General features: G+C 34.1%; 1 long non-coding RNA gene across 3 annotated transcripts in view; it reads right to left on the bottom strand.

The window, feature by feature from the left end:
* Positions 1-24,729, bottom strand: part of LOC110256719 (uncharacterized) — a 231,022-nt gene that overhangs the window by 30,741 nt on the left and 175,552 nt on the right. Inside the window, exon 4 of one of the 3 annotated variants that reach the window (XR_014827740.1) lies at positions 10,568-12,588. The exons of 1 other annotated variant lie outside the window; for it this stretch is intronic. This is a non-coding gene — a long non-coding RNA (uncharacterized LOC110256719). Of the gene's footprint in view, positions 1-10,567; positions 12,589-20,326; positions 23,580-24,729 lie in introns of those variants that run through there. One more of the 3 variants, XR_002338617.2, reaches the window with a different exon arrangement.

Genomic DNA, 24,729 nt, shown 5'->3' with positions numbered 1-24,729 from the left:
GAGAAATGTCTATTCAGATTTTATGCCCATTTTTTTTATTGGCTTGTTTGATTTTTTTTGGTATTGAGCTGCAGAGGTGCTTACTCAGACGTAAAAAAAAAAAAAAAAAAGAATGAAATAATGGTATTTGTAGCAAAATGCACAGACCTAGAGATCATCATATTAAGTGAACTTATCCAGTGAAAGGCAAACATCATATGATATCACTTACATGTGGAATCTTAAAAAGGGATACAAATGAAATTATTTGCAGAGCAGAAACTGACTCAGACTTTGAAAAATGTATGGTTACCAAAGTGGAAAGTAGGGGGAGGTTCAGACTGAGAATTTTGGTTTGGCATATGCACACTAAGGTATATGGAATGATTGGCCAACAGGGACCTGCTGTATAGCACAAAGAACTCTATTCAATATTCTATAATAATCTATGTGAGAAAAGAATCTGAAAGAAAATGTATGTGTGTACATGTATAACTGAATAGCTGTCAGCAGAAATTATCACAACATTGTAAAACAACTATACTTCAACAAAACTTTAAAAATGTAAAAAGAAAATAATACATTTATAATCACTGTATTTAATGGCTAAAACTAGGCTTAGTAACAATTCTAATCAAGTAATAAGAACTTCAGCTTGTTGTAACAAATTTTTAAGTTATACTTTCCTGATCAATAATTTTTTTCAGTCTTTGAAAAGTCTATCTCAGGTATCTGCTCTATCATCTGTTGGATAAAGGAATCCAAGTTCACATTCCCATCTCACCATATCCTTAGCATGTTTCAGCATATCCAATCCCAGCACTAATCACAACATAGACTCAACCTGCAGTTTCCCTTATCTCTCTTCTCCTTGCCCCACATTCATCTTGATGTAGCTCTTTCACAATATAGTACATTCATGACATTGTTGAATTCAGAAGTTGGCTCCTTAGATAGTTGATTAATGGATCCATAATACTGAGATTCCAATCTCAAATCACATTAATGATTACTGGAATACTTCATTTCGCATAATAAATGCATGACATATCCTTGAAATTCATATAAATTGATTTTTTGAATACACAATATTTTTAATGAACTCTGAAGAATGTTGTGGCACATCCTTTGGGGAAATAAATTATCCCTTCCTAAGTTATATAATTCATAAATTATTTTTATAGGAAGCTTTCATTTTTCAGTGAAGCCAACCCACTGACATCATTTGGTCAAAAGAACAGGAAGGATGTCATGCATGCACAGATACCCATTTACAGTGGAGAGAAAATGAAATTTGGGTTTGTTAAAAGTGGGTTCCTGGAAAGACATTACTAGACACCTCATTTTTTACAGCAGTTCCTTTTACTTGACTCTCTTCAATAGCCTACATGATGATTTCATCAAAACTGCAAAGTTAAAAGAGTCCTTAAATGTTAAGTAGTAGATCTACTATAACCTACTTTTTTCTTTCATTTTATAAGTTTATTGGAAAGAGAAGTTAAATCAGAATATATCCAGAGATTGTGATGAGGCTGACAAGAAACTCTCTTACAAGGAAAAATTAATGGAATAAGAAGTATTTAGCTTAGAGAAGAAAAGGTTTGGTACAGACATGACAGCTCTTTAAAATATCTGAAACTCTGTTCTGTGGGAAAGGTGCAAGCTTATTCTAATTGTCCGGTAACTAGGACTGACAGGTAAGAACTAGGGGAAAAAAAAGGTAGTATCAGAACTTCAAAAAAGATTTGCTCTAAATGTGAACAGGCTGCTTCTTGACGTAGTGAGTTTGTAACCATTGGAAATGTTCCCCCAAAGTTGGTTAGTCATCTCTCCAGTACCTCTTATAAAAGAAAATACATCTTTTAACATGCTTGATAAGTCCCAGCTTTACAAGTCTGTATACGCAGTACATTGTAACGCTGTCTATTGTAGGTCAAGATTGCCTTTATCAAGGCCGGGAGTCTATTTCCCATTACAGACTAACTCTGGACTCCGTCATATGACTTTCTTGGCCAATGAGATTTCTAAGCAGAGGCTTAGAAAGAACTTGAATAGTAGGAGGCATCTTCTCCTGCTGTTTTGAAACCCTCTGCTATGTAAGCAAGGCCATTCTACCTTGCTAAATGCTAAGGTTAATACAAGGAAGAATTGATGCATTCTGGGGATCAAGACGGCAGAGGATAAAGATTCACCTTTTCCCACAAACACATTAAAAAAAAAACAAAGACTTGTAGAATGACTCACACAGAACATCTAGTGAACGCTGGCAGAAGACTTTAAACCTCCAAAAAGGGCAAGAAACCTCCATGTAACTGGGTAGAACAAAAGGGAAAAAGAAAGAGAGAGACAAGGGGGAAAAAAAAGAATCAGGAATGGATCAGCACTCCTGAGAGAGAGCTGTGAAAGAGGAAAGGAATCCTCACACTGGGAGATCAGTAGAGATGGAACAGGAAACTGAAAGCTTGGAGAAAAGCACAGCAGCCAGACTGAGAGGGCAAAGCAGAGAAAGAGCTGCACAGACCATCAGTACCACTGCCCCTGGACACCACACTGAGACATTCGGGAGTGGGCTGGTGCTGAGACTCAGACTTCAGAGGTCAGTTCTAGAGAGATGAGGAGGGTTGGCTGTGTGGAGACAGCCTGAGAAACTCTTACACTTAGGATGGATAAGCAATGAGGTCCTGCTGTATTGCAGAAGGAACTATATCCAATCACTTGTGATTAGAATATGATAAAAGACAATATGATTAAAAGAATGTAACATGTATGTGCATATACATATATACACCAAAAAACATGGATCTCTTTGCTCAATTTCTATACAGCAGAAATTGAAGAATATTGTAAATCAACTATAAGACAACTTTTTTAAACCAAAAAAAAAAAAAAAAAGAATTAAGGAATTCCAGATCTACAGCCCCACTACCATCATCATGATGAACCATACATACTTCAGCTAAACTGTCGTCTAGATACAAAAGCGTGGTTGAGACCAACTTCTCAGATAAGTTCAAGAAAATTTTCCAGTCTACCAAGTGAAAAAATTTAGTTGCCATTAAGATACACAGTTTTTTGTCATGGTGAAAATATTTAAAAATTAAAAATATATGCAGAGAAGCTAATCTTATAGGGAAATATACAATGCTTGAATTAGTGGCACAGAAAATTGATAATCTTAACAACGGAAGAAGTCATGGAGTTTTTTGGTTTCAGGGATTTTTTGAAGAGGAAGGACCATAAATCAGAGCTTGAGGAAAGGGAACAGTATGAACAAAGGAATAATTAGAAGCTACAAAGCAGGGAATATTCTAAACAATAGCAGCCCAGTTAGGGTCTTTCTATTATAAGAATAGAAAATAACTTTGGCTAAAGAAAAGCTAAAAAGGAGTATATTGGAAGAATGTGAAGATTAGAAAAAAATGGAAACTCTTGAGAAAGAATCCCTTAAATGGGAAACACAGTAGTAGCCACAACGATGAGGATCTGAGTAGCAAGAACTAAAGTGCTTTCTCTTAAGAATTCCAGTCATGGTATTTATTAGCTTCAACCTATTCTTCCAAAATATGCCCTGGTGTAACTGCCCAGGGTTCAAATTCTTAGGAGATAAGTTCTGGCTTGCTTTAGAGGGTCACTCATTGCCTAGAGAAGGAAAGTCATCTGGACTGATGATGCTGTGAGGGCCATGAAAAACAAAGAGGTGGCTCCAAAGAAAATTCAAGGATGGTTATCAAAGCAAAGAAAAGAAGTACTCAAAAAACAACAACTCAACTGGAGTCCACTACACATGACTGCTACAGGTTAATAATATTTAAATAATCTCATAATGGCTAATGTATGGCCAATGTCATTTTATATTTAAATATTAAATTACACTTTAGGAGTAATGGTTTTAATATCAACCTTACTTTACAGCTATGGAAAGGAAGCCTATGTGAGTTACTAAAGTCACAGAACTATCAAGTGGCAGAGCTGGGACATGACCCCAGACTGCCTGACTTCAGATTCTACAATGATTGATAGATTTCAATTCTATTCTACTTATCAAAAGTAAAATACTTGTTCAAGGAAGTGAGATAGATCAGTAAGTCTGGAATAAGATAAACGAGAAAATAAGAGGTATAAATGCAACACATAATTCCATATATACAAATTGTGTATCCACAAAGTAGTCTCTTTACAAAAAAAAGATTTTTTAAAACAGAATAGGTCAGAAGAAAATCAACAACCTCCATTTCACAGTTCTGGAAGAGTAAACACACACACAGATACATGCACACATATGATACACATAATTGGGAGTACAGAGTCTTTTTTTTTTTTAAGTTTATCATCTTATTAAAAACATAGAGGGTTCAGTATCACCTTACCTTTGTGCTTGCAAATCAAGTAGATAGGATTGATCAGTCTTGATACAGGCAAAGAAAACAAAGAGGAAGGGAGACTTCACAATGTGGCAGTGATATCAACATAGTGAGTGATCACAGTAATAATTAGAATTAATCAATCTAAGATTTATGCCACAAGATGTAAGAACGTTATATATAATAAGAAAATTTTTATTGGACTGGACTCAAAAAAATGGACAAATGTACAATAGCAGAACTGATGTAAAAATTAGTTTTCCACTAACCATTAAACAGATCAATGATCTAGCTTTTTTTTTTTCTACTTTATAGTGCCTCACCTATGACATATGGAAGTTCCCAGGCTAGGGGTCAAATCAGAGCTACACTGCAAGCCTACACCACAGCCACAGCAATACAGGATCCAAGCCCCGTCTGCAACCTACACCACAGCTCATGGAAACATCACATTGCTGACCTGGGATCAAACCCACATCCCTACGGATACTAGTGGGATTCATTTCCACTGTGCCACAACAGGAACTCCCTAGCTCACTATTGCTAGCAGTAAGCTTTCATTACAATTTCTGACCTGCATTTTGGACACTCTACTACCAAATTCAAGATTTGAATAAAATAGTTACTTTTTATACAGAAAACACTGACATGTTTGTCACTAATTGAAAAACATAACATTATGTCAAAATGACTTTGTCCTTTAACTCAAGGACTACCCCAACTTTCTGAAATTTCAGTATATTTACATAATAAGTATCTATATTCACCTTATTTTAGAATGCTTTTATAGTCAAAACATCTAGTAGAGACTTGAATGAACTTTATTAAATCCCTATACTTAAGATGAAATGTCATAAAGCCCTTTGTGTCAAAACACATTTTCAAAGCCATTTCCCACAGGAGTGCAAATCTTTTCATCCTGAGCCTCCTCTACCCACAAACACTATCAGGAGCAAAGTCGGCAGAAGTCCACAAAGGAAACTGTTACAGAATTAAAGAGAAGATGAGATTGGGATAGTTTTTGGATAGTAAGCAGCATTAAGTTCCTTTCCTCTTATTACAAGGTAGAAAGTTTATCTATAAATGTGAAAGACAGGATAAATGTGATTTTAATGATTACTTTAATTTTTCTAACATTTTCTTCCATGAAAAATATTCAGCTTGGGGAGAAATATCAGGTCTTGTTGATAAAGAGGAAAACAGATTATATGCAAATATTCAGTTGAAAGAGAGATCACCTAATATGGCTGCATTTTCTATAACGCTTATGAGGCAAAGTGTGGAATCCCTCTTCAACAATTTTAAGTCAAAGTTCCTGTCCTGGTATTTAGATCTACTCCAAGGAACAGCAAAAAAAAAAACCCAAAACCAAAACAAACAAACAAACCAAAAAAACCCAAAAAACAAAAAAAAAAAGAGGTTGAATTAGAATTTAAGCTTGAGAAATCAGAAGAAAAGTACAAGTTTTGAAATAAATATTATTGAAAAACAGACATTAATGAAAATAAAACAAGCTAAAATAAAGTCAAGAAAAAAAAGAAAAAATAAGACTAGAAATAAGCTCTATTTGGATGAAAACATGTTGAATTGCTCATGAGAAGGTTCATAAAGTCACTGAGATAATTAACAAAGAGTAGAGAAATTTAAAAAAATGTTCAAACCTTAATATCAACCAGAGTATTTTTGAGGTATTTTGGAAATTGTAGGAAGAGAGAAAAAAATCACATAATACAAAAATAATTGTTACACAACAGACATATTTAGCTCTCTATTCGACACTCTCTAAACCACACCTGAGCACAGCTTATTAAATCCACTGAAAACGAGAGATAAAGAGACCATTGTGAAATGAGTCATTGGGAAAAAGAAATATCCATTGCTCAGAAGCTAGAAACAAGAATGATGCCTGAATTCTTAAAGGAAACAATAGAAGCTAAAAGACAGCAGAATAACCTATTTAAAAGAACTTGGTGTAGGGAGGTAATGTGGACAAACTAGGGTTCTATATACAGCAAAAATATTGTAAATTATAAAACAAAATGGTATTTCAGAGAAGCAAAGTCTCAGATAACACATTACCAGCTGATGCAAACTATACAAGACATACTAAAGTATGTTTGTTAAGCTGAAGAGAAATAAAATTGAAAGGGAAGTGATCTATAAGGAGTAAGATAGATGCAAATGATAATTACATGATTAAGAATATTATTCTTTTCTCCTTCCTTAAAGTTCTTAAGACAATTGACTCTAAATCAAAAATTAAAAGGATTACCTTCAGATTTATAACATATATAGAAGTAAAATGTTTGAAATTGCCATGGAAGATGGAAGGGGGATGTGAAGTGAATTGTACTGCTTTAAGTTTCTTCCATGTGAAGTGGCACAATATTAATTCAAGATAGACTGAACAAATTAAGAATGCATGTGTAACCACCAAAGGAACAACAAAAACAACATGCAAGGATATTGAGGTAAAATACTAATAAAGTAGGTGAAATTAAATAGCTAGAAATAATTAATGTGAAAGATATGGGAAAGGAGAAACAAAGAAATCAAGATGAGTAGAGACAGAGAACAAATAGACAGTGTGTTAAACCCAAATTACCAGTAATTGTATTAAATATAAATGGAATATTTACTAAAATTAAAAGGGAGAGATTTTATGAATGTATTAAATGCAATACCCAACTATATTCTGTATATAAATGATGTACTTTTCATATAAAAGCATAATGAGATTTGAAGGAAGAGGATGGAGGAATGGATTCTCTTCAAACACTAAGTAGTATTATGAGAGATAGAGAGTCATGATTTAAAAATAGAAATAGGAAAATCAAGAATACAATCTTAAAGGTTTACCCATTTAATAAGAGTTTCGAAACACAGCAAAATTAGAAAAAACTAAAGGGGATAAATAGGCAAATTTATAATCACAGTTGGAATATAAAAGACACACCACCTTGGAGAACTCTTTGTCAGTTTCTTGTAAAGTTAAATACATATTCTATAAGCCAAAGATTCGACCCCTAGAGATTTAAGCATAGAAATGTAAACTTACGTTTGAAACATACATTGTACATATTCACTGCAGCTTTATCCGTAATAGCCAACAAGTGGACCCAATGTAAATGTTCATCCTCAGGAGAATGAACAGTTACCAAGTGGTACATCCTATAGTGGAATACATTCAAAAAAAAACAAAATTAAAGTAAAAGGAATGAACAACTGCTACCTGCAACAACAAATCTCAAAATAATTACGCTAAATGAAATAAGCCAGAAACAAAAGTATACATATTGTGTGACCTGATTTAGAGTAAGGTCAAGAAGAAGCAAATTAATCTACATTTATAAGTACTAATGGGACAAAGAAACTTTCTTTGGTAAGAGGAGAAAAAGATACTTCCACATTTTGATTGTGTTGGTGGCTGCAATCAAAATTAAATTTGTACTTTATTACATTTAAATTAAATGTCACTTTAAAAAATAAAAGATGCTTAATCACTGCATTGTATAATCTGCCTTTAAAGACTAATTGTCTCTCACTGGTAATACAGTGGATAGTCCAGTTCTGTAATATAATTAATAGATCTGAGTGTTCCCTTCTTCTGGGAAGTATATGCTGACTTTAAAGAATACAAAACAGTTTTTATCAGTTCTCTGTAAATCTCAATTCCAGTGATTGAGAGAGGGAGAGAGAGAGGGCTAGCACCTGACTTAGAATAAATACTACTACAAATTACAAAGGATTTGATTTGAACTTATTTATCTTCTCTCCTAGCTAATTTTTTTCATCTTTTTCATTTGAAGTGTTTATTCGGTTTTAGTATTTTAGTGATATTATATATATATATATATACTTTATTATATATTATATAATAGTTTAATATATAATAGTGATTATATAGTAGTATTTTAGTGATTATATATATTTATACACTTTAGTGATTTTATATATATATATATATATATATATATATATATATATACTTTATATATTATTAAAATATTGTCCAATCAGTGGGATGGGAGGAATCCTATTCTCTCTTGAAGTGTGAGCCATCCACACCATGAACCCTTCCTCTTCTAAGAGTTAAGTGAGGCATGGTCTACATTCTAGATGGAGGCAGATGACCATAGAAGGGAAATAGGAATAACAGTGGAATGATAAAACCATGAAACTGACTCAATAGACTCTATAGAAGCCAGAGCAATTATACAAAACATAAGTTAGACCATGCTTCTCTGCTCATAAACTGCCAAGGTCTCCTAGTTTCTCTTAGTGTAAAGTCAGTGTCCTTACATGACCTGGCCCAATGCACTCTCTGTGACCTCAGTTCAGACTGCTCGACCCCTACCCCTGGTCATTCAGTGCAGCACACTAGCCGCCTCATTGTTCCAGACTCTTTGCTCTGCTTAGACTTCTTATCTGTAGATATCCTCATGGTTTACTTACACACTTATTCAGTGTCTTTCTCAAATATCACCTTTAATGAGTCCTACTTTTACAACCATATCTAAAAGTGCAGTAACTCCCCAATCATGCCTTCCCTTTTACCCTGAGCCCATTATTTCTGTTGTTATTAATATCACTGTTTTAAAAACACAATCTTCTAAAATATGCATTTCAAATTTCTTTGCGGTGGTACCATTTATCACTTGTCTTTCCTCACTGGAATGACAGAGGAATGACTACACTTAGAGGCCATAGGAATGTTTTTGAATCTTTTGTTCACTGATGTATTCCCCAAATCCTAGAACATTAGATAAGAACTGCATACCAAATCCTTCTCTGATCAAACATTTGGAAGAGTTTACCTTTCTGTAATTAGCATGGTGAAATAGTATTGGAGAGTTGCTTATTTAAATATATAAAATGCGCACAGCTTCTCCTATTTTTATTTTCTTCAAATTCTCCATATACCTTGATGTTTCTTCCAAAAAAGAAGTAGTTTTGAAGCTACTATAAGCCTAATAAGAATATTTTTATCGTATATGGGATGTCTTATGGTAAAAAGATATAAATAAAGTTTTTGAAGTCAGACATCCATGAGATTAAATCCAATTCTGTTCTTTACCTGAGCACATTACTTATTTCTTTGAATATTTAATTGTTTAGTCTTTTTTTGAGGGGGGAGTGATCACATCTGATATTTTATTATAAAACTAAAATAAGATAATGCAATATAATGCAAGCTACAATCCAAAATATAAATGATCATAACTAAAATTTATTGAGTACTTATCATATTCCAAATGATAAATATCTTACACATATTATTTCTTTTGCGCCACAGAATAATAGGATAAGGTAAGAATTATTATCCACATTTTACATGTGATAAAAAAGATCTCAGGGGTAAGTGACTTGCCCAAAATCACAGGCTTAGGAAGCAGACAAAAGGGATTTTTAACTCATGTATTTCTGTGACCGGAGGTTGAAAAGGTAACCCGAGTTTCATATTGTTCTTGGTGTACCACACACTATTATTAGTTTCTTTTCCCATTTGCCTCATATTCCAGAAAAAAACTTGCTTTCTCCTCATATTCCAGAAAAACAATTTGTCTCTACCCTTTAGATTTCATTTATTTTTAAGATACTGAGACAGTTCTTTATTTCTCTGTTTTTCTTTTGTTATCTTTCCCAGGCCATGAGAACATCTGGTTTCTGAATTCAGCAAACATGGTGCTCCGGTGTCAAGAAACGAAACCTTCAAAAGTGGTGTGTGAAGTTGCTGTGATTACACCAGCAGTCACAGGTGTAGGCTGGCATGAGATCCAAGCAAAGGAAGATAAAGAGAGACCTAAAGGGTTTTCAGGATGTGAAGTACAGGAACAGACAAAGCAAAGAGGCTCTGAAATGTAGAAGGATTCCCTTGCTTGTGTGTCCAAGGAAAACACTAAATAGGAATTATTGGGAAACAAATCCACACATAAGAATAAAATTTGATAACTCTGCCCAAGTTAAATTGCCCCAACTCTGCTTAATAGAGACATCAAAGAGAAAAATGTAGAGAGGTTGCCCTGGATGTACTGTAGGCACAGACTTTTTCAAAGAGCAATATAAATGCCTTGAAATTGCACACAGCAAAGAAATAATAAAGTCCTTCATGCACAGCCAGAAATTGGATAAAACCAAAACAAGGAGGAAAAATACAGAGAAAGAGAGGTAATAGTGATCTCTACTCCAATCAGAAGTCTAGCACCGATTATAAAATGTACTGATTCTTTCTAGATATCAGACACCATTTATTACACACACACAACTCAATTACATAATATACTATATAATTATACTGTATATAATGTGTGTATGCACAAATATGCATATCTATAATCTCATTCAATCTTCATAAAACTCTACAAGACAGGATTGTGCACTGTATAGGAATTAGGAAATTGAGGTTTTAATTAATAAGTGTGAGAACCAAGATTACATAGCTATTTAAAGACAAGTGTACATTACTTCAAAACTCCTTATTTTATTTACTATGCCATCCTCTTTAAAAAAAATCTTATCTGAGCCCTGCTAGCAGCAGCCATACTTATAAACCTGGAAAGGAATGTTTTGTTCTGCTCTTTTCAGCAATTTGCTGTTCACGCCCACGTAATACTTAGCCATGGCCTATTAAATACATACCACATCCTTCTGTGCCAGAAATGGGAATCCATTTAAACAAGCAATTGAGCTTTATTGTTACTTTATTTCTGCCTAACTCCCACCCACTCCCTTCTTTAAAGTAATAAGGCAATTATCACATTAGTTGTCTTTAGAGTATGTAAAAATATGTGAGCTGTCAAGAGAAGTTAACTACAGGGAACAGAGTTTCTGTCATGACATGTTCCCCCTGCTGGCCAAATCTCTTCTTGGAAAGTCCTGGAGTACCATGTTTGCTTTAGGATTTAAATTTGTAGGGAGAATGCAAAGAAAATCTGTTGGCTGTATGTATAGTTGATCATACCACATACCATTCAACTGGGAAGAACATGTAGATAATTAGTATATACTGAGGATGATTCATGAGACAATTTACCTAACTATGTGTTGATTAATCTGAAGTATTTTCAACATATCGTAAAATTCTTAGACTTCCCTGGAAAGTCAAAGTCTTATGCTGCCACTATCAGTTACTTATTCCCAGCCCAGTAATGTGCCAGATTCTTAAAAAAAAAAAAAAAGACTATTTTGCTCAAATAAAAGAAAAGTTAATGGTGGATATCTGGGTTTTACTTGATAGAAATCTAAACATGTTTTGCAGACAACTGGAACCATTCATTCCATGCATAAGTGAGAATAATCAATAAGATTGTCTTCTCTGTGCATAACAATGGTCTGAACTGTCAGGCTGTGCAAAGTCAACAAAATTGCCAAGACAGCAATAACTTCCAATCCTCTGCTAACTCACCCAGGAAAGTGGGCTTTCTGCTCTTTCCCTCTGATACTGATCACATTTACATATTTCATACATGATTAGCCACCAAAAGCAAGACTTTCATTTATGTATTGACATTATTATCTGCCTTAAAATCTAGATTCTTGGTGTTACTTACAAAACTCAATTTTTACCTAAAATAGAGAAAGATCACTTAAGCCCATTATGTCTATGAGCCATGTGAACTCCTTAAGGATAAGAAGACACATTTTGCTGATAATATATGCATCTCCAATATGAATCTTAAAAATATATCAATGTATATAATTGAATAAATTAACTATTTGTTGAAAATTAATAGTGAAAAATTGAGATGGACTCTACTTACAACCATTATCAAGAAAAATATCATGCAACAAATCCACACCCCAAATCCTCTTATTCCCAATTCCAGTATCTCCAATATTATTATTACAGGGAGACAGAAAAACCTGTATTTGAAATGCCTAAATTATAGCATGTTGCTTAAGAACTCAACCGTATTGACCCATAGCTCTTCTGAGGCCCAACAGGTAGATCATTTCACTTTATGAAAACCCATGAACAGCTTTTGGCAATAATTTCTAATGACTTCATTTGATTCTGACACATAATGTCCTGACCCCAGCATCTGGGCCCATCTGTGAGAATGGCAGGGAGCCTTCAAACATGGTGGCAGGCCACCGGCCCTGAGCAGTCTGGCACAGGTAGGAGAAAGAAGAAAGGTTGGTGAAGCAGAGCTGGCAGAATACTGCTGTATCCAAGCCAGCACATCGCAGCAGCTTGATCACTCCTCGAATCTGCCTATCCCTGCTTTCATGTGTGGCCACTGACAGTCTGGGACAAATAAAATAAAATAATGTAAAATGAAATGTAGTAAAAGCTATTAAAGGAATTAAAAATGGCCTAAAGATAGATTGGGTTAGGATTGGGAACTGAAGGAAAAAGAAAGACATCTTAAAATATAATTCTCATGGTCATGAATGCCAGAGCTAAATTGTAACTTACAGAGAAATCTTCCAATTCTATAGTTGACAAAACTGAGGTCCATAAGAAGTGGTTTATTTATTTATTGCTCACAAAATGCATTGAACCCTCTATCTCTTCCCTTTTACTATATGGTGAGTGACAATAAGAGAGATTATTGGTTTTATTTAAGGATATATATCCCCAGCATCTAGAACAATGCCTGAAAACTAGAAGCCATGTATCAAATGTAAATAAATCTCAGGTTTTTGCTGAAGTTAGTACAACATATTTTTAAGAGCTCTGAATTTAGAATCAAAAACAATTATGAATGCTTATTTCTATCTACCAGACATGAAACTCTGGGCTAGTTAGGGTTTTGATTGAATGGAGAAGGAACAAAGTCCTGGTTGCCAATTTGCATTTTATCATGTCTTTCAAGGAAGTAAGAGAGGAAGGACAAAAGGAAGCAAAGGAGGAAAGAAGGAGGAAAACAAGAAGGGGCAGGTTAGAGAAAGGAAAGGAAATGGGAGAAAAAAGAGACAGAGGATTTAAAAGGGAGGGAAAAAAGGAAGAGGATGAGAAAAATTAAAAAGAAAAGAGAAGCCAATGAAAAGATGCTCAATATCAGCAGCCATTGGAGAAATCCAAATTAAAACCACGTGATACCACTTTACATACATTGCAGAGGCTATTATTAAAAAAAAAAAATCAAAGAAACAAAAACAGAAAAAATATCCACTGCTGGGGAGAATGTGGAGAAATTGTGTGTGCTGTCACTCAGAATGTAAACTGGTGTAGCCATTGTGGACAACATTTTGGTGATTCCTCAAAAAGTTAAACATACAATTATCATATGATTCATCAGTTCCACTTCTAGGTATATATACAAAATAATTGGTAACAGGGACTCAACTCAATACCAGTGTCTTTAATAGGATTATTTGCAATAACCAAAAGATGGAAACAACACAAATGTTCATTGACAGATGAAGAGATAAACAAAATGTGTGATGTACATAAGCTGGAATGTTCTTCAACCTTAAAAAGTAATGAAATTTTCATGATAATGTGAGAAAAAGCAATGTATACATGTATGTGTAACTGGGTCACCATGCTGTATGGTAGAAAAAAAAAATAACGTAACAGGGAAATTGAAAAAAATTTTTAAAGTAATGAAATTTTAATGTAAGTAATAAAATTTTAAGGTTTGTAGACAAACCTTGGATATATTACGTCAAGTATAATAAATCAGATATGAAAGGGCACATATTATATGATTTCATTTACATAAGCTACCTAAAATAGGCACATTCACAGACACGTAAAGTAGAACAGGGGGCTAGAGGGAAAGGGGTCGGAAATTATTGCTTAATGGGTACAGAGTTTCTGTTTGAGATGAGGAAACATTTTGGAAATTGATAGAGGTGATGGTTGCAAATGGCATGAAAATACTTATTGTCACTGAATTCTACACTTAAAAATGACTAAAATGATCAATTTTGTTATTTGTATTTACCACAATAACAAAACAAAGATGGAAGGAAGGAGGGAAGGAGGGAAGGAGGGAGGGAAGGAAGGGAGAAGGAGCTATCCTCCAGTTGGCCCTAGGGAACTCTCATATCCCTACATTATGAGACAAAGTAATTCATGAAATGGGACTGGCTAGCCATAGAACTGATTAATAGCAACTCTGTGGTCTTACGCTGTACATTTTTATCATGAGATCAGATTAATTATCTCCTTTCCAAATAAAGTTGTTGTTGTTTTCATTCAACCTAAGGCTCAACATAGATTGATCTACTCTCAATGAAGCAATTCATATGACAGATGAGAGAACGCCCCTGACTTTCTTGGAAATACCAGTTATGAAGGTGCTTGGATGATCTCTCTACACATATGTAGTATTAGAATAAACAGACCCAGTTGCCTTCCTCACCAACAAAGTGACAGAATGGAACGCAATAGCCAAGACATGGAAACAACCTAAATGCCCATCAACAGAGGAGTGGATAAAGAAAATGTGGTACATATACACAATGGAATATTACTCAGCCATTAAAAGGAAAGAAATAATGGCATTTGCGGCCACATGGATGGACATAGAAATTATCATACTAAATGCAGTCAGTCAGACAATAAGACACTAACATCAAATGCTATCACTTACATGTGGAATCTAAATAAAGACACAATGAACTTCTTTGCAGACAGATACTGACTCACAGACTTTGAAAAACTCATGGTTTCCAAAGGAGACAGGTTGGGGGTGGGGGGATGCACTGAGGGTTTGAGATGGAAATGCTGTAAAATTTGGTTGCAATGATTGTTATACACCTATAAGTGTAATAAAATTCATTAAGTAATTAAAAAAAGCAAAGCTGGCATAAAACTTCCTTATTTATAAACTTCCCTCTTTTTCTCAGTGTCTAATAATAGGATATATATATTTACTGATTTATAATGCATAAAAGGTAAAACTAACTTAATAAATACTGCATGCATATATGTGTGTGCATATATATATGTGCATACATATATACATATACATATATATATATAAAACATACATTGGACACATACATGAAATGCATTTCCTCCCTTTCATATCTCTTTTAAGCAAGAATTCATATGAAAGAAAAACTTAAATGGTCACAATACAGCTTGCCCATTTGGAGGATCCTTGCAGAGACTAAATTTTTTTATTCCCAAGTAAAGGTAGATCTACTTTATGTAGAAGAAAAAAACTACATGTAAACCACCCTATTTGTTATCATGACAACAAACAATGGTGAATAGGTATTTTAGCATTTGAGGCCACTTCAAAAGCACAGGAGAGTTTTTCAGATGGAGCAAAACTATTTCCCAAATGCCAACTACTGTATGAAATATCCAGAGGATAAAAATTCCCATTTATCAATATGATAGAACTCTTAAAATATCAATAGATTCCTCTGATAGGAGAACAACTTATCACTACCGAAATTTACATGTTAGGAAAATATCTGGAAACAGAATAGTTCCTGAGGACGTGTTATGATCCTACGGAGCTCAGTAATAGAGCATTTATAGAAACAAATTCAGGTAACCCTAAATTAAGATCTCACATAACCCTTTTATGAGTTTGTGACCTTGAAAGTCATTTAATCTTTGAAGCTCTGAAGGGTTGCTGTCAGGATTGGAGAAAATTTAAAACACCTAGCAGACTCTATGACACTCAATAGTCAATAATTATTCAGAGACAGCAGCAGGACTTGGAGGACCTGAAGGAAGGAAGCAGCCCTGGAGAAAGAAGAGCACAGAGAATAAGAGGCCAGAACATGCAGAGAGATGGACTAAAGACACCTGATGAGAAGTTCCCTTTATTTCCTATTGTCATCAAGGCCATCCCTGAAAGAAACATGAGTGTTCAGAGCGAACCTACAAAATCTTGTCAACCCCAACACTCTTCAGCTCACTCACTCAGGTTCATAGGTCACACTATAATAACAAGCTTCAATTTAAGCTTTAATTGGTAGTTAATATTTGGGATTTACTCCAGTAGCCACTAGCAGGTATTATTAAAGCAAAATGTCATTTAGTGACAGGGATGGGCTCGTGAGTTTCTGTTGCTAAAACAGAAAGAAGCATAAGAATCAATTTTCCATAAAATGGAGATAAGTTGTTATCTACAAGTTGATCAGAATGTGTTTTAGGAGACTGTCCATGAGCTAAATAGAAAATAGTGAGCATACACAGGAATCCATTATCAAAATAATTCAAGGTCAGACACATAGCCACTAGCTCTTTCCAAAACAAAATTTAAAAAACAAAATTTACAAAAGAACAAAACAAAAAAACAGTAGATCCAACAACCATTATTTGGAAATATTAGATAACAGCCTCAGGATTAGGAGTTTGGATGTTATCATTAGGTAAACATGAGTCAAGATAGCAAGTATAACATTTATGACTTGCTATCATTTCAGTCTAGAAAAAATTGCCGAACTCAACTATCAGTGAACTCATCTGCAAAACGGAGGTCATTGTAGTTTTAAATCATATAGGATCATCATGGAAATAAAATTTTAAAATGTAGAAAAAATAATGTAGAACACAGACTGCACACATTAAAGGCTCAATAACTGATAGCTGTTATTCTCATATGCCTATCAGCACTGAATACTTATAAGCATAAATATAACTTACTTATACTGCATTAAAACAGCAAAAATATAATGAAATGTACTAAGCTCAGACCAGGAACAAAAATAAACCACTTTTCTTTTTATAGCCATGGTCTTACTCATCTCTTAATGAAAGTTTGGTACATTCTCATAAGATGTCATTCATAAACCTAATTTGAAGCAAATACTTGAATGCTTTACTCCTTCATATTAACTTTGAAAAATTAAATGTTCTCCCAAAATTGACATTTTTATTTATAAAAATACACAAAGGAAGTGTATCTAAAATTAGCCTTCTAAGACCTCATTTCACTTTCTGAATAGCCTGACAATTACTATTGTTTCTTGAGAAGCATGATTACTCCCAAGTTGTTCACACACTTAAACAGATAACATTGCCATAAAATCAGAGAACATCCTCAGTCAAGGGTATGAAGATAAAAGACCTCTCTTGGGAGAGATGACTATTGAGCAGTGTTCCTGGCTGTATAACGGTGCTCTTCAAATTTAAGAAAATGATTCCCAATACTTAGGTTTACTAACTGCAATAAAATAGAAGAAACTCCAGGGTTCCATTTACCTAGAAAGTTATAAAACAAACGAATGGGAAAAAAAAAATGTCTTCTGGCCAGGTTGTCAGGAACTATGTAAGGAGTGAGAAGTGAAAAGCCCAGCTGGAGAATTTAACAAAAAGGAGTCTGAAAGTTAAAGAAAATACACAGAAATAGAACTGTCATTTTACAGTAAATAATGTTATTTTGTTTTTGTACAAATGGTAACCACAAATTTTGATAAGCTCAAAAAGTTTAAAAAATGAAATTATAATTACCTCACCAGAAAAACTGCATACTCCAACACTTTCAACATTATTCCACACATTTCTTATATTCAATCTCCATGCAGATTCATGTGTATAATTTTAAGCACAGAGGACTATGTCATATATGCTATCTTGTGGTCAGTTTTTTTTTTTTAAATAATAGTCATCATGAATATATTTAGGTCAACAAATAGAGCTTTGTGTAATAATTTTAAATGACAGCATCATATGACCTTGCATTGCCAAATTTACTTGTAAATTTCCTACTAAGCAAATGTGAGTCATATTCATTTTTGTGATATCAGAAATTGTACTAGGTTAAGAGTGTGTATACCTCCTTACACTGGTGTAATTATTTCCTTGAATTAAAGAGCAGCCATGGTTTTATAAGGTGAATAGAGGCAAAACAGAAACAAGTTACCTAAATTCTAATCCCAGTTTTAGTTTTATTCATTGCCCACATGGCTATCCCAGTTTATATACTGATAAGATAGCAAAATTGAGAACAATCTCTAAAGCTTTCACCAGCTTTGACTTCTAGGAGTACAAACAGAGGAGGGTGGAAACAGGAATAACTTGAAAGTAACTGATACACAACACAAGAAAGATGTGAAATGTAAACTCACCTGTCCTAGTTACCAACGAAGCATCCAAGAAGCTGTCATTATCTCATTAAACACAATGACATTTCAGTGAAATATACTGAGTAAGTACTATAGCCATTTGTTAAGTGGGGAAATCAAGGCACAGAAGTGAAAAAACTTTAAATTATGTTGTCACCAGGGTCAAAGCTGTGGCTGAAGCTAGACTTCAAGTCTGATCTAGGATTTTAATTGCCACGAAATTTTAAATATATGTGCTAAGTTGAAGTCAAACTGTATAACAGTTCAAAGGGGAATGAATATGTAATTTAGAAAAGTGATGAAATCCAAGTGGAAAACATAAAGAGTAATTAAAGAAAAAAAGTTATTGAAATCAAACACATGTATGCATATGCAAGTTAATCAAAGAAAACCAGTGCCAAATACCAATTTTAGCTTCCTAAGTTTTCAAAATTTGTTTTTAAAAATGTATAGATGTTTAATATACCTGAATACAGGTATCTCATGAAGTCAATAATTGCTAACAGGTATGGAGGAGAGCCTTGGTAGATTAAACTTTATACTTAACAGTACATATTCTCCTCTGTTCTATCCTAGCTGGAGAGAGGATGAATCAAGGAAGATGGATGTGCTTTCCTGGGTTTTGTAGAATCGTTTGAAGTAAAAACATAATTAATCTGGGCACTGATTAAATTATCTGTTAAGTTACTGAAAATATATAAAGTTGTATGCTTATTATGACCTGTAAACACGCCTAATCCATTTAATATATTTCAATAAAAACCTTTAGGGGAAAAAAAATGTATACATGGAGGTTTGATCATTTAGCAAGGAAATATGTACTCATCTATCTATCTATGTATATATATACACACAATGGCTATACATATATATTACTTTAATCAATTATTTCCAAATATGAAAATTACCTTAAAGAAATATTCATAAATGCACATGCATGTTCATATTAAAAATGGAAAAAGCAAACAGTCTAAATTCCTATAACGGATCACTGAGTAAAATGTGGATGACCAAATAACATGGCCCATTAAAAATCAAGAGCTTGGGGTTAGCAGATGCAATCAATTGCTCTTGGAATGGATTTACAATGAGATCCTTCTGTGGAGCATTGAGAACTATGTCTCTAGATATTTACATCGCAACACAACAATGGGAGGAAAAAGTGTGTATACATGTATGTGTAACTTGGTCCCCATGCTGTATAGCGGAAAAAAAATTTTTTTAAAGTCAAATTTTAAAAAATCAAGATTACATATATTTTTAGCAACATTAGTAAATACTTGAAAGTAATTTTAAAAGATCATAGGGTAGTACAGCTCAAATTTGCAAAATATAGCTATATCTAAATCAAGTAAACAATTTCCTATAGAAAATATGTGCATTAAAATTACTTTTTAAACCTCTTTTCTACATTTCCCAAAGTTCTACAATTTACACATGTTAAGTATAATAAAAAAGATAATAACCAATATTTTTTTAGCCCCATTGTCATTAGTGGAACATGGGAAGCAAAAATCTTGCTGTCCTAACACAGACACTCTGCAGTTGACTTAAAACAGTCACTTCATCACAATTAACAAATCTAAACTCAAGCAATTTTAATTCTGACTCAGGATCACGAAATTGTCCATATGATCAAGTCTTCTTGCAGTAGATATTGAATATTTCAAAGGATGCTCCCTTTCTGATTTCCTTCAATGTAGTAATGACAAAAAATTATATTTTTAATGTAATGTGGATGGTCAAAACCTTTAGAATATTGCCTCCAATAAGCCTAACTAAGGTCCATGGGAAATACAAGGGGTCTGCCCTAACCAGGAAATTACTTAATGTACAGACTCCTAAACACCACTGCTTCTTGGTCTCCTCCATATGTTGCATGAATCCCTATTAAAAATTTCCCCAGATCATCCCTTAAGGTGTAACTGTATCATCTTTGAGTTGCATCTTTTAAAATTATCATCAGGGGTAGGATACCACTGAAAATGAAGAATATGGAAACATTTATCATTCAACATTTATTAAGACTTCAGATTTAATTTGCCAGACTCCAGGTGAAGTCTTGGTTTGCCCAGGTCTTATGTTTTTTGGAATTCAACACTTTTATAATCCCCATCTGCTTATATTATCCATAACTCAATAAGATTTTATATTACTATTCAATTTATTCATACTAACTAATCTTGATATTTTCCTTCATACAATAAATTCCCATTTAATTATTTATAGCAGTGTTTTTAGGAGTTAGAGTGCAGTTCTCATTATTCTCCCTACCCATCAGTCAATTCACAATGCAATTTTACAATTTTATCCTCTACTATCACACATAAATAACATTACCAATTAATCATGATGAAACAGGAATCTCTCATCAATCTGCTGCTTAATAAAAACCCACTGAAGAAAAATTCCCTATCCTCTCACTAGATGACATTTACTCCTACTTTTACAGCAACAGACATTTTGGGAGAAATTAAGTGTTAGCATATTTTGGAGACTGACATGTGAACAAGACCAATGTAGGACACATCCAGGAACAATCTCAACATAATGATGCATGAGACATTCAAGGTGTCTTTAGTAAAATATTTAGAAAGGCAAACTATTTTATACTAATATCTTATACTAATATTAAGTATTTATAAGTAGAATATTTGACATAGACAAAACATTGAAATTACCCAATCCAACATCATTCCTTATTCACCACAAGCAGAACTATCCTATGCTCAACACAAGACAGACCTAAGGCTAACTTATAAAAGGAAGGAGATTGATTTCAAAGCCTCTAGTAAGAAAGTTTCTTCAAGCACTAGACAAAAATGGAATAAACTCAACTATAGAAATATTCAGCATGAATTAAAATGAGTAACATCAGAGATGCTATAGGAGAGCACTGTATTCATGTATCCTAATCTTTAAGATTTTCTATGATGGTAACACCTCTGCATTGAGAGCTGGGGTCTATATTCCCTCTCCTTGATTGTGAATAAAACTGAGCAAGTCTAAGATAGATATTAAGCTATGCTACTTCCAAGATAAAGTTAGAAAAGGTGATAGAATTTCTCCCTTTTTCTCCCTCCCTCTCTTCCATACCCCTGCCCCTGCCACCCTGAGTGTGGGCATGGAGTAGATGTTCTTTGGAAATCTGAGCTGCCATGTAACGAGTCTCACTACCTTGAAGATTTCATGCTGGAAAGAACATTCAGGGACCACACTGAGATAAAGATGTGTGAAGAAACCCAGTTCAGCCCCCAGCAGTTATAGTACTCCCTACTCAGGCATAAACATGAGTGTAAATGGGTGAGCATTCCTATGATGAGAGCCCCCAGCCTCTGCTATGAAGCTGAGTGGAACAGAAGTCTAATCTCTGCCCCAAATGCAGGTGTACAGGCAAATTAAAATGCTGTTTTCACTAACTTTGGGCTTATTAAAAATTCTTTGAATATGGACCAGAGAGGTCTATACAATAGGTTGAATGTTTGAGTTTACGATGTTCAAGAACCAATCTAAAATACATAATTTGGGCTATTTTAGTGAAAAGTTGCTTCCTGATTTATTTTGTGTATTAAGGATGCTAGAATCTATCATTTATCCTAAATAAATTCATAGAAAACACATTCTGCCTTCCTAATCAAGATAGAGGAAGGAGATGCCATGTCTAGCTCATGCATCTCGGCGCTTGTTATCTAGAACACGCAATGTATTGCTGGGAAATAGAAGTAGATTAACAGAAACTGGTGGCTTTCTCTACTGGATTGCTACATGTCCACAAATAGATGCATAACCTGTCTGAGCCTCAGTTTCCTCACCAGAAACCTAAGGATAAAAGTGCCTGCCTTGCTTTCTTTTGAAGATTATCGTCAAAATACTTTTAAATCTCTATATTCACATAAAGTTCAAAATTTATATTTACATGTGATTTTTTGTTTTAATTAGCTCAGAGAAACATGATTCTTAACTATTAAAATTATTTCTATAATTTCAATTGGCAAATATGTAATAATTGCTAATGGTAAATGATACAAAGTGCATTTCCTAAGAAATGTTGGACTCATAGTCCATAGTATTTGATTATGACATTATGACAAAAGACTATATTAGTTTTCTAATATAGTGAAGGACCTTTTGAAAAAGCCTATTTTTATTACTTGCTGAGTTTCATTGTTGACTTACATCCTGCAGCGCCTTTACAACACCTGCAAAAGTAATTATGGAAGCCATCTGGAATAAGAGCAGAGGGGCACAACTGGTACTGTGATAGATGGCATGTCAGAGGCACAATGATATTAACAAACACACTCTCATTAAGAGAGGGAGGAAAGAGATGTATCTGAAGGAAATCACGATTGTTCCCTACAAGGCACCATGGAGTCATATGAGAATACACTGCTAGAACAGCAAAGTTTTCATCTCTTTTGCTCCTTTTAATCACCAAACTGGGACACTGAATGCATTCATCATGGGAAGCAATTCAGTCTAATGAACTGAGTAGGACTGCACATCAGCCAGTCACCTTGGACAAATTATCTCATGTCTTCAGAATACTGGAATCATTGGGAAAATCTGTAATTTCACCACCAGCTGACCCCAAAAGGTCACAGTATTATTTGTGAAAGACGATGAAATATTAAGCTAAAACTTGTGGCTGGGAAAATAAAAGAAAAAAAAAATTCAAAATTCAGAATCTTTTCAAACATGTACTAGCTACTAACTTCCACTTAGGGAGAATACTTTTGCCTATGCAATAATCAGTTCCAAAGTAACCTTCCATATTTTCTTTCCTATCAGAATCTTCTCATTTGATTAATTACTTCACAGAAGTTTGTTGTGGTTTTCCCTGAGCACTGTGAAAACACAGAAGGAGCAGCTATTTTCTTACATCAGAAATATATCTTTATTTGGGCTGGTGACAGCCTTGCTCAGCAAGCTAAAAATACTGTCGAAGCTGCATTTCAAGTCATCACAAGCCTGGATCCCTTCCATCCAGTAGAAAGAACTGTAGATGAGAGACTTTTAGCCAAGGTAAACTTTATCCCTACTTCTAGTTCACAATGTGTGCTCAAATGCCTGGGTTATTGGCTGAATTTATTAGTTAGAAATTTTGCAGTCTTAATTCTCATTAGCATTTGATTTGAGGCTGCTGCTGAAAACTAGTTTTGCTTTCTTTACTTCAGGACTGCTTCTTCTTTTGACCTCTCACAACCAGATGACTCTGTAGGACTTCTTTGATTCCCCAAACCCAATGCACACCTATGACACAAAGAAATTCAGGGTAAGACCTAAATGTTAATTTCTTGTTCTAGTGTCGATTTGATATGGCAAAGTCACAAGCCAGCATAACACTAAATCATGGAATGTTTAATCAAAGGTGAATGATTTAGGGGGACTACAGTGAAGACCTGTGGCTTTTAACATCTTTTAACCCAGAATTTGTAAGCTTAAATACCCACAGAGACCAGAAAGATAGCACAAAATAATGACATTACACTGTTTGCAGATGACATGATATTGTACCTTGAAAATCCTAAAGACACCACCAGAAAACAGAGCTTACCAATGAATTTGGCTAAGTTTCAGAACACAAAATTAATACACACAAATTGATTGCATTTCTATATACTAACAATGAAAGATCAGAAATACAAGTTAGGGAAACAATCCCATTTATCATTGCATGAAAAGAATACAATGCCTAGGAATAAACCTACCTAAAAAGACAAAATACCTGTAATCTGAAAACTGTAAGAGGCTGATAGAAGAAATCAGAGATGGGAAGATATACCACATTCTTGTATTAGGAAGAACCAATATTGTCAAAATGCATGTACTACCCAAGGCAGTCTATAGATTCAACACAATCCCTACCCAAATTACTGATGAGATTTTTCACAGAACTAGATCAAAAAAAATTTAATTGGTATGGAAACACAAAAGATTCCAAACAGCCAAAGTAATCCTGGAAAAGAAGAGTGGAGCTGAAGGAATCAGTCTCCCTTAATTCAGACTATACTACAAAACAGTAGGGTGCTGGCACAAAACCAGAAATATAGATCAATGGAACAGGATAGAAAGCCCAGAAATAAACCCAAGCACCTATAGCCAATTAATCTATGACAGAGGAGGCAAGAATATACATTGGAGAAAGGAGGATTGTCACTTCAATAAGCGGTGCTGGGAAAATTGGAGGGCTACATGCCAAAAAAAAAAAAGAAAAGAAATTAAAACATTCTCTAACACCATACACAGAAACAAAACAAACTCAAAATGGATTAAAGCACTAAATAAAAGACTGGATACTATAAAACTCTTAGAAGAAAACAGGCTGAACACTCTCTGACATCAACTATAGCATTATCTTCTCAGACCCAGCTTCTAGAGTAATGACAATAAAAACAAAAAT

This window comes from Sus scrofa, chromosome 14 (genome assembly GCF_054392235.1).
Source record: "Sus scrofa isolate SSC_HxYL_T2T_F1_AM1 chromosome 14, Sscrofa_HxYL_maternal_Yorkshire_Landrace_v2.0, whole genome shotgun sequence".
Taxonomy (NCBI): domain Eukaryota; kingdom Metazoa; phylum Chordata; class Mammalia; order Artiodactyla; family Suidae; genus Sus; species Sus scrofa.
Note: the sequence above shows the minus strand (reverse complement) of the source record. Positions and strands in the feature narration are given on the sequence as shown.